Source organism: Vigna unguiculata, chromosome 1, assembly GCF_037176805.1.
Source record: "Vigna unguiculata cultivar grain cowpea cultivar isolate G323 ecotype 2 chromosome 1, ASM3717680v1, whole genome shotgun sequence".
NCBI lineage: Eukaryota > Viridiplantae > Streptophyta > Magnoliopsida > Fabales > Fabaceae > Vigna > Vigna unguiculata.
Window position 1 is genome coordinate 27,878,935 of NC_140792.1, and position 10,020 is coordinate 27,888,954.

Consider the following 10,020-nt stretch of genomic DNA (forward strand, 5'->3'; position numbering starts at 1 on the left):
TCACTGTGATTTGCCTATGAATTTGGGGACAATTTAAAATTTGTAAATTTGTTTTTAAATATTCATGAATAAGATAATTACCTACTCTGTCGATCGTTATTGGATTTAGCACATTAAATGTATGCCAAATTTGTTTATGTGATATTTAATTAGTTATTGTATTCAGGAATTCTTAATCTGGTATCTAACAACGTGGAGATTGATATTTCATTGTTGGGCATTAATATCGTGATTTCCAACCTCCACCATGGGTAAATGTTTCACGCATCATTGGCCTGCTTGGATGTATCTCCAAATAAAGTAAGTCTCTGCTTCAATGTTTAATACTAAGATCATATTGCTAAACACTATTGGACAAAATATTTTGAAATTCATAACAAAAGATTGATAAGCTATACATTTTGGAAGATTTCTTTGTAAACAACATTTGTTGTTTTGCTGCATCTTTTGTTGTCATTGTCATGGATTAATATCTTTAATCCATATTTACTTTGAACTCTAGAAACTGCAACGTAGAGTTGACCGTGGCTAAATACGGATGTCGGCAAATACAATCCGACAAAACCTAGTGACTGACCTTGAGATTTGTTTATTGTCATTGCATATGAGAGCATGATGGGAAATTGTTTTCTAATTAGCTTAAATGGCCATGGGAACTGGGACGGAGACATTGACATTCGAGGAATATAAATTTCTTGTCCATCCTTGTTACCTGTTATCAATTTAGCACCTATGACATGGTTTGCAAGTCTGGTCACGATCAATCTGCTTTCATTGCATAATCCTGTAGCTTGGTCCAAGTTTCTCAAAAGCATTATAGGTACTTCAATCTTTAGTTTGATCTTATGGTTAGGAAGTCCAAACATACTAAGTGAATTTAGGAACTTAGAGGTGATATTGCTATAAGCATCACTTGAAGCGGATTCATCCACTGAATCAGAACTAAGATATTCTTTTTCTTCCCCTGTATACAATTGTTAGATATATAAATAAGACTATTATTAATACAATCATACCAACATATAGGCAAAGATAAGATGCATTAATTGTGGAATTTACAATATCAGACCTGCTACCTCCAGGTATAACAGGAAGGATTTGCCTAAAGTCACCTCCGAATACTATCACTTTTCCACCAAAAACAGTATTCTCTTTTGTCATACCACTCATTATGTCATTCAAAGTTCTATCTAATGCTTCAAAACAATATTTGTGTGCCATTGGAGCTTCGTCCCAAATAATAAGTTCAACTTTCTTTAACAACTCCGAAGCTTCAGATCCTTGTTCAATATTGCAAATTGAATTATCTAATGTTGGTACTGGTATCTTAAATTTAGAATGTGTTGTTCGTCCTTCTGGTAGTAATAGAGAAGTTATTCCACTTGAAGCAACAATAAGTACAATTTTTCCTTGAAGCAACAATTAGTACAATTTTTCCTTCAGAACGAAATGCTGCTGACAGTGTTCTCCATATGAAAGTTTTTCCAGTTCCACCATATCCATATAGAAAGAATATTCCTCCTTGTTTATTTAGAACGACCTTACTAATCTTTTCAAAAATTTGCTTTTGTTCACCTGAAAGGAATTGTTATGAAAGTTGTTAAATAATGTCATTTTCGTTTAAAGTAATACAATAACAAAGAACATAGATTTTGAACCTGTCATTGATCTTAAGTTGGATTGGAACAATTCTCATTGCTTAGCAATGTTATAATTCAATTCTGCATATATAAGTCTATTTCCACAATTTTGGACAACAAAATCATTTGGGTATGACATGGTTGGGAAGAATTTTAAACTGCTTCTATTATCTTCAAGCAATTTTTCTATCTCGACCAAAGTCAGGTTTTGGAGCATTTCTGTTCCAATGGTTAAATCTGCGTACAAACAATTTATAGAATTTCTTGTTACTTTGGAAGAGACTATCTGGTAATCCAATTCATTAATAATAAACAAAATAGATATAACCTACAATTTCGGAAATATTTCTCTCGCGATACAAAATTCCATCTGCAAGTCACTCCCATGTTTTGTTTCATAGATCTTCTGGATTATTAACGCTATTTGACAACATGATAGTAACGAATAGTTTTCTAAGATAATGTCCAGAACCCCAATCTTTTGCTTCTTTTATAGCTTCGACATATTCTGTATCATCTGTTAAAATTCCTAGACCTAAGCAAGCTTCTCTAAATGTAGAATATGTTACATTGTTAACTATTCTGATATCTATGTACGATGTTGCACCTTTTACATGGGTTAACATTCTTCTAAGATAAAACACTTCACCAGTACTTGGAGGTACCCAAATTAGCCTTCCAATAGTATTTCCTGTTTTCCTTGGTTTCCAACATTTATCTTTCTTTACATAAACAAACTTGGAAACGAATTCAGCATATGTTAGCTTTCTAGCTTCTGCATATTTCTTATTACATTCCATCCACCCTGTAAACATTGATTCTGAAATTGTTGCTTTTCCCACAATATCATCCATTTTGTCATCATCCTTAAAGTACACTGCCTGTTTTCCCGGTAGATGAAAAAATAACCTTTCTACTGTTGGATTTCGTCCATGAATGGGGAACGAAAATATTCTCCAACATGCCTCGCATGGAGATACGTATCTGCAGTCCAGATATTGTTTGATTTCATCTACTGGTTGTTTCTTCAAATATGCTTCGTTCTGTTGTGGAATTATGGCAGTTGTTATTCTGTCGTAACCTTTGTTGATATACTTAAATAAGTACTTGATCGAAGTACTGCGATTACACCATTCAACATTTATATGTGCTTGGTACTTAAGAAGTAGTTCAGGGTTGTAAGGAATCACAGAACGGTTATCAAGGCAAACACCATTCTTTGTCACAATTAATGAATCGTTCCTTCTACGATAATGTGGATATCCATCTTCTGATACACTGGTGGTGTTCTGAAAGTTTTTGGATATAGGCGCGATCATTTTCCATTTTTCATGCAAGGCAAGGATCTGTTTATAGTACCACAAGGACCGTGTATCATGTGATCTAGAACACATAGATGTAATTCAGGACATGTTATTGGACACGGGATTTCAGCAGAAATCACTTTGTCAATATCATCAGGAGCTGGGTATTTACTGCTCGGATGCAAAAAGATGAGCAAGTGTGCATGAGGTAGGTCGCGCTTTTGAAATTCTATAGTATACATGACTACAAAATAATCATAAAACAGTTAGTATAATACAATTATATTATTATTCATAGAAGGGATTACTTACATGCAATAGTTTGGCTCAATAAATGATTTTTGGTAAGATCTATGAGAAGTTGTTCGAATTTAATCTTGAAGACCCTTGAAACTATATCAGGACGATCAGTTGAGGATAACTTTAACTTTTTCAATGCTCTAGTGATTTTTGGCCATTTAGGATTGCACGTGAAAGTTATGAAGAGATATGGAAATCCCATATAACTACAAATTGCCATTCCATAAAAATACAATTGGTCCATAAATCTTCTGCTACCAATAAAAGATGAAGGAAGAACAATCCTCTTTCCTTGTTATGATCCTTAGCTTTGTGAACTACCTGAAGCTTGACAGATGTTATTATATTTATCAACCCTTAACTTAGATTAGTTATATTTAATGAACGACAATCTTTCGGATTCCATCATTGTATATCCATCAACAATGAATTGTTGAAAAAGTCGTCTAGATGTAACCAAAGTTAATGCTTCTGAGTGTCTTGTTTGCAACCTGAAACAATACCACTCCCTAATTGTCAGTCTATTTCTTTTTTGCTTGATTCCTGGTCTATCACGATGATTGACATCATGTTTATATCCATCTTCCCTATATGGAAATAGTAAAGGATATTGAAACCCTAGGTAGCTTGTGTGCAATTCATTTATTCTTTATAATTTGCTGGATTGCTTTTCCATTATGATGTCTCTACTTGAAGCAGTATCAACATCTCCAACAATAAGGGCTGCAACTTCTGAAACATTGGGAACATTGTATATCCTTCCATCTTTTGTCCTGTCTGCAATAAGTCTCAATTTCAAATCATCAAATGGTTGGTTTCTATATCTGTCCCTTGCCCTTCTAAATGATTTAGCATGAAAATTGAACTCATCGAGCATCTTTTTTAATTTGCTGACAATTTCCAAATCAATATTATCTTGATTCTTGCGAAGAGTAAGAGCTAATATAAGTACTTGTTCAGTTTCGTTTAAGTTGAATACAAGAAACTTTTCATGTACCTTAATGATTCCATTCTATTTTGAACTTCATTTTCGGTGTCGTAAATATATAGTTGGGCAAACTTTGGAAGCCCACCGGGTACTGGTAAAAGGCTCCCTATTCTATGACAAGATTGACTTTGGATTCTTAAATTGGGCGGTCCTTTTCCATTATTAAAAGTTCTGTCAACTTTAGCTCCAGGAGATGTAAAGGCAAACATCATATTGTATGTCCTAATATGATTTTGATAGTTTTTGCTTTCTTTTGATTCATTGTCAAATAACAGACGTTGTAAAATAATTGGTGGCTCTTTTAGAATTGGTAGTTGAACTTTACCATTACCGCAACACAAATGGAAAGTCGGACTCACACATCTCCTGGTCTTTTTAATCCTTTCCTCGTACCACATGTAGGCCTTGCATTCCCTGCATATGAATATTGGATCTCCAATGTCTGCGTACACTGTGTATATTCAAATATACTCTTACTAAATGAAGTAGAATATAGGAAGAATAAAAATTATAGGTATTATATAAAATCTTATTTAGGATTCATGGGCTGTTCGATTTGCCAATCTTGTGCTATAGAGTCATGTTCCATGTCTTCGTTCTGGTCAGGTGGTGAATCTGAAAAAGGTTATTCGTATATGTCAAACATGTAGTAACAATTTCAACAGTCTATAAATAATATACTACCAATTTAGAAAGTATTACCTCTAACGATATTGTCAATCCGGGGAGTTGTACTTTCATGTAGTGCAATATCTTGTACTACAGCATGGGATGATGACTCACCTGTTGAACTTTGACGAAACTCTGATGAAAACTCTGTTGTAACTTGAAACTTCTGAAGCAGATTTTGGCGATGAAAAGTCTCATTAAGAAATCTAAAGCTCATAGCATTAGTTTTCCTTTGAGGTGGTTGTTGATTATAATTTCCTTCGATATCCTTATTTGGTTCAATCTGCCGATTAAAGAAATCCATCATTGTAATATCAAACAGTGGTGTACAATTCCTTTTCCTTCGATGATCTTCATCATGTAGATCTCTATGACTCTTCTATACACATTTCATTTTCTTTTCTTTAAGCATCAACTTTCTTTTTAGTCTTACATTTGTGCAAGATGCATTGGACTCCATGATCAAATTGTTACTGAAACAATCATGACAAATAATATTGTTGTTCATACAAAATCATTGTACACATTTGTATTGCATATCGATATTTCAAACCAAACACAATATTTGTTTTACATTGACGAATTAAAAACTTCTCCCAGTCCAAATTTACTATCTTGTTGTTGCCACAAAGCATGTAACAATCATATAGAAATAAAAAAATAATAATAGAAGCACACATTGTACCTGAAACTTAATCTAGTTGATTTCTAGATTTGGTCTTCCTATAACTCTTCTAAGTTTAACTCTTTGTTATACCTGAAGTTTTGAAACAAAATATCTTAAGCAAACTTTTAGTTGAGGGAAAATATAAATTGCACGCCAAATTAATTTTATTTATTTAGTTTATTGCATTTAATCCTTTATTATCGAAATGATTGATTGTATAGGATGGGGCAGTTGAACCCCAAAAAGTCATTCTGCATGTACTTCATTCATCCAAATGTCTACATCCATTAATGAAGGTTTTCTTTCTTTAAATTATTTTTAAAATTAAGTTAAAAAGTAATGATGGTTGGCGTAGAACCTTCCATTCGATGAGTTTCAAGTTGTTTCATAGTTATATATAGTTTGTTACTATTCACTTCTGCATTGTCCAAAAAGCTTTCGAACTTCACCAACCAAATTTTCTGAAATGTTGAATTCTGAGGCAAACGAAAACAATTCTGCAAGACGCTATTCCTTCAAGAATTGGTTCCAGAGTTCACTCAACTTGGTATTTCCAACATGGGTAAGTATTGAACTTATGATTTCATTTTTCTTGATGATCATTGTTAGATTTCTGGTAAAGATTCAAACTTTCATCAAGTTGTCATCTTCTACAACGTAAATACATAGATTTTTTGTAAAAAAATCCTTGCTTGCTATATGTAATACTTTGGTTCTTTCTAAACATGAATAAAAAAGATGACTTCTTTTCATTTCGAAACTGTTGGGTAGGAGTTCGTTCGTTTTGATGAAACTTTCTTTGACTACTGGGGACAACATATGGAGATGGGGGCAAACTACTTTCGTGATCTGGTAGGAAACTATCTTATGGTTGAATTTGAAGAGTGTTTCATGCAAAATCGAAGCTTTCGTATAGCACGAGAAATTTTTAATTTTTATAAATTGGATGATCTATACTGGTTAGGGATATTATATTGTGGACACCGTTACTTTTAGATTCGTATTTTCAGTTTGGCTATGAAAGAAATAGACTATCCTGCTCCTAGACTAGTTCCTAATCCCCAACGACCTTTGTCTTCTTCGAGGTTTTTCACTTGCTTTAAATTCGAACTATTGCTACCTCATGTATTATTTTAAGATTCATAAGTTCATCTTGGTTTCTTAAACTTAAGTTATTAATTATACTTTTAAACTGATGCAGACATGCATTAAGTTGGAATATGCCTTTGTTATTTTTTGGGCACATGAATTGAACTATGACAACATTCAACTAATTGATCCACATCAGAAGAAACATGATGTTGGTATACATAAGTCGCCAAATGGGGACTTGATTCTACAGAAAGAGGTGTTAGAGATGGCTGAATATTTCAATGTCAAGGAAAACAAAATCACACATATGCGTTATGTTGACACAAATACGTTTTTATTTAGGCTTTTTTCATCTGAGGGAATTGAAATCAATTATGCTCCTCAAGTGGTCAACGTTAGTAATCATGATACACATCTCGGAGACTATGACCCTGCAGATTTTTACTATTCAATGGCCAAATGCTTATTTGAGAATGATACTAAATCATCATCACTGGTATATGATTTTTGACCTTAGATGTTATAGTGCAACATATTTTCATGTGTTCTAATTATAACTACCAATTTGATTTTCTTTCAGTACTTGGAATCCGAATTTGCAGCAAAAGCTCTTGTTAAGAAGAGGACACGATACATATTGGTCAATGCTGAAAGTGATTGTTGGCCTTGTACAATTCGAAGATCTAGAAGAAGGAACAAAGAATGCTACTTAAGTTATGGGTGGAAAGAATTCTACAAGCAGAACAAATTAAAGAAAGGAACCATAATCAGACTTGGTGTAGATAAGGAACTATCGAATTTTATCTATGTAATGGAGATAAAAGTATAGCCTTTGTATTTGGTAGTTTGTTTTGTCGAACAATTAACCACAATAGTATTTCATAGGTCCATCAGAGGAATAACAATCTTTTTGATATATATCTGTTAACAAATGTTGCTTATCGTTATATATTTATATATATAAACATATATTTTGTAGGTCTATACAATTCTTATTTATTACTAATTCTATCTGTAATTATCTTGCTTATTCTTATATTTTGTACCTCTTCATGCATACAATAATGTTCTAACCATAGTTCGACCTTCTACATAACAAATACTATAATATATTGAATGTGCGTGGGAACTTAGGACCACAACTTCACACAGGCTTAAACAATTAACTTAAACACATTTCCAAACATAATAGTTAAATTGTATATGGAACTTAGAATTTTGATGTGCAATAGTAAATAATAACATTTACATAATAATATAGTTGGTAAACATAATGTTTGGTAAACATAGTTGGTGGATAAAATATTACAACGACGGTGTAGTCAAAATAAACAACTGTCCGCATCCAAATGTAGACAAAACCATTAATATGATAATGATTTCCAAAATACAGGACACCATCACCAACTTTGACCACCACGACGTCAAAATCCATATGTATTTAGAAAAATGACTGGTCAACCTTAGAGCTTATCCTGTTTCATCCGCTTTTTAGTTTTGGACCTAGAAAATTCCACACTTGGAATATCATCCAAATGGTCGCAATCAACCTCAAAGTCGAACAACAGTTCCTTGGTAGGGGTAACACAGAAGTCAACATAAGGATTATGATCTGCGGATCCACTCAAAGTCAACTGCACATTCCAAACAATTTTTTATTATATTTATTTTGTGGATTCCAAAAACATCTAAAACTAACATAAAAATAGATTATATATTACCATGCACATATCAGCTTCTGTATTTTGATCAAAACCTGCCTGTCCAATGATTTCTTTGTTCTGCGAATTTTAAACATAAAATCCTTACTTCAAATCAATAGTACTATCAAAATTAAGTATACAATGAGTTGAAACTCTAGATACCTTTCCTGTATGGCATGCACTTTTAGTGGAACCACCAGACTTTGATTTGTTTGTGGATCCATAAGATGATTTAGATTGCTTTGTGGAAACACATACAACTGTGGGACTTGACTCTTCAATCTATCAAATTCATTCAAGAAATTTGAATAAATTTATAATTACGAAAGAAGTACAAAATTTTACAAATTAGACATACCTTTTTTGTATGACGACCACTTATATTCAATCCAATTGTTTGAGATTGCGTATTGGGACCACATATAGCCTTGGGGCTTGACTCTTTGGGCTATCATTCAGGCAAAAGTAAACTGTCAAAATCTACAATTAAGAAAGTAAAAAAAAATTTGATATTACATATACCTTTATCCCATGAGGTGCACTTTTAATAGACCCAACTGTTTTAGATTGCTTATTCGAAACACATATACCTGCTTCTTTAGTTCCTTTATCCTGTCATTCAAAATCAAAGTACTAAATACATAATTTCAAACTAAGTTATTACATCACGAAATCAATAAAAAGGAAAAACAACTAAATCATAATCAAGAGAATGACCTCCTCTCCTTCGGGTCCGCCCTTAGAGTTTGTTTCGATACTCGAATCGCATGTACCTTCACCACTGTAGTCCTTAATCTACATATCAATAACAGTAAAAAAAATCATGTTATTAAGTATAATTCAAACACATAAATTCTCTTGGTACAACATATTAACCTACCATCTTAGGATCAAGTTTACTTCTAATGGAAGCAATAGTTTCAGGATTGGTTGAAGCTTTCATTACAGAGGAAGATCTATTACTTGGTTGAACTCTAACCTTAAAAGCAAGAGTACATCCTAGCAAAGCATCTAAATCCTCTGGAAAACATTTGGGATCATCTTCACCATCCTAAAATAAAAAAAAATGCAATGTTACACATCCATTTAGTGGAAGCAATTGACAAACATACTAATACCACCTCAATCATCTTATTCATCAATTCAAGAGCTGATACACCAATCAAGTTAGTACAGTCTTGATCCCACATTACAAAATTTGTGTAACTGTCTCCATCTGTAACCTATAATTCTAATTTATATCTGCAACAAAAAGATTTACTTATTTAATAACATATTACTGATGTAAACATGAAAAATATCTAAAATATAAATACAAACCTAATTCCATGCTTTTCATTATCAAACCCACAAAGAACACACTTAAAATGACCTACTTCATCAGTCTTCTTCCTGCAGCTATTGCATACTGGATAACACCATCCATCATTACCTAAATTAAACTTTACAATATTTGCAAGGGTAACACAATATTGTTCCTATTACAAAACAAAACAAACTTATCACAATAAATAAATAATAAATTCAACAAAAATGTTACAAAAACCCAGAATAACTTATTGATTACCTCTTTCATACATGTAATTTCATATATCGTATGCACAACAACTTTATACATAAATTTCTCATGTTCACTATACTGGGACAGTGAACTCAA

At 32.7% G+C, this 10,020-nt stretch overlaps 1 long non-coding RNA gene and 1 pseudogene across 1 annotated transcript; both read right to left on the minus strand.

Moving 5' to 3' along the window:
* Nucleotides 1–392: 392 nt before the first annotated feature.
* Nucleotides 393–5,205, minus strand: LOC114189832 (uncharacterized; annotated as a pseudogene).
* Nucleotides 5,206–8,149: 2,944 nt separating this feature from the next.
* On the minus strand, nucleotides 8,150–8,938 carry LOC146888831 (uncharacterized). The gene is made up of 4 exons (XR_014995699.1): nucleotides 8,722–8,938; nucleotides 8,526–8,645; nucleotides 8,382–8,441; nucleotides 8,150–8,294 (listed from the first exon to the last, which is right to left on the minus strand). It is a non-coding gene; the product is annotated as an uncharacterized LOC146888831 (long non-coding RNA).
* Nucleotides 8,939–10,020: the final 1,082 nt, after the last annotated feature.